Source organism: Monodon monoceros, unplaced genomic scaffold (genome assembly GCF_005190385.1).
Source record: "Monodon monoceros isolate NGI ecotype Baffin Bay Population unplaced genomic scaffold, NGI_Narwhal_1 Super_Scaffold_16, whole genome shotgun sequence".
Taxonomy (NCBI): Eukaryota; Metazoa; Chordata; class Mammalia; order Artiodactyla; family Monodontidae; genus Monodon; species Monodon monoceros.
The window spans coordinates 60,109,577-60,111,003 of record NW_021703772.1 but is presented as its reverse complement, the minus strand read 5'-3'; the positions used below and the strand labels follow the sequence as shown (position 1 = coordinate 60,111,003).

Sequence of the window (1,427 nt, the reverse complement as noted above, 5' to 3'; positions counted from 1 at the left end):
CTTAAAAGGCTATCTGAACCCATTCTGTTATGTAGATGAAAGGAAGTCTTTACAATTAATCTATGGCATCTCTGAATAAAAAAGAAGGGCACTCATCCAACTCATTTCCTTGGGCCAGGGCAGTGAGCAAGCAGAATGAAAATGCCAAATTCTGCTGCTCGAAACCAGAGTTTGACATGGCACATGGGCAGCCGATTAGCAACCAGATTTTTGCTTTGGACCTGTCACTGTTTGGAAATCTGAAACAGTGTGTTATTACTCAATGTTATCACTAAATTAAAAGTTAATGTAAGGCATCTGACTAAGTAAAGTGTAGCATAAATATTTTAGAACCTGTTACATTGCTGTTTTATAATAAGATATTTTGCGAGATTTACGTATTTGAAAGGAGATGAAATAATCCTAATTTAAAAATTAGAAAACTGTTTTAGGAGTTCCCTGGTGGTCCAGTGGTTAGGACTTGGCACTTTCACTGCTGTGGCCCAGGTTCAATCCCTGGTTGGGGAACTAAGATCCCACAAGCTGCCCTGCACGGCCCCCCAAAAAAACAAAACAAGACTGTCTAAACCAAGGGAAGCAGGTGAAAAACTATGTTTGTCAAATTGGAATGAACATACTGGGAAATAAGCATGATACGTCATCCTAGAGAATCGATTTTATTGATAAAATTGTTTATCCAAATTTGTTTATATTACAACAAATACCATATTAAGGAACCAAATGCAAGTAATGGCAAAATAAGAGATTTAAAGAAATTGAGTTAATTACATCAGTTAAAATGGCATCTACCATTTGGGGAATTCAGGTGAAAAGACTTGGGATTACTCAGTTATCAGAACTAATAAGCATTTAGGGGGATCAGTTACAAAATAATTATGTAGATCAGTACTGTTCTATATGCAAGCAATTAATGGAAAATGTAATAAAAATTGAGATCCCATTCACAAGACATACATACACACAAAACATAAAATACATGGGGATAGAAATGTGCTAGACTTATATTTAGAAAAAAACAGTTTCTTTTTGACATGGAAAGGAGGATTTGAATACATGGAGAAACATTTTCTATATTTCTACCACTGAAGACACAATATTAATAAGTCAATCTCCTCAATTAAGCTGATTATTAACACATTCCTAATGAAAAATGCCAATGGGATTTTAGGGAGAACTCGACAAAAATGTTCTAATGTTCACCTGAAAAAAAAACAACATGTAGGAGTATCTAGGAAAATCCTGAAAAAATAGAATAATGATGTAGGACTTGCCCACGTTTAAAAATATATCATAAACTTTTTTTGATTAGAACAGTATGGTGCTATCATAGGAATAGGTGAACAGGACAGGATTAAATAACATATTTGGTCATTCTACTAATAGGGTAGACACACTCAGAGGTGAACACGTACCGTTAGAGTTTTTCT

At 34.5% G+C, this 1,427-nt stretch overlaps 1 non-coding gene across 1 annotated transcript; it reads left to right on the top strand.

Moving 5' to 3' along the window:
* The first annotated feature begins 435 nt into the window (after positions 1-435).
* On the top strand, positions 436-507 carry TRNAE-UUC. Its single transcript has one exon. It is a non-coding gene; the product is annotated as a tRNA-Glu (tRNA).
* The last annotated feature ends 920 nt before the right edge of the window (positions 508-1,427 follow it).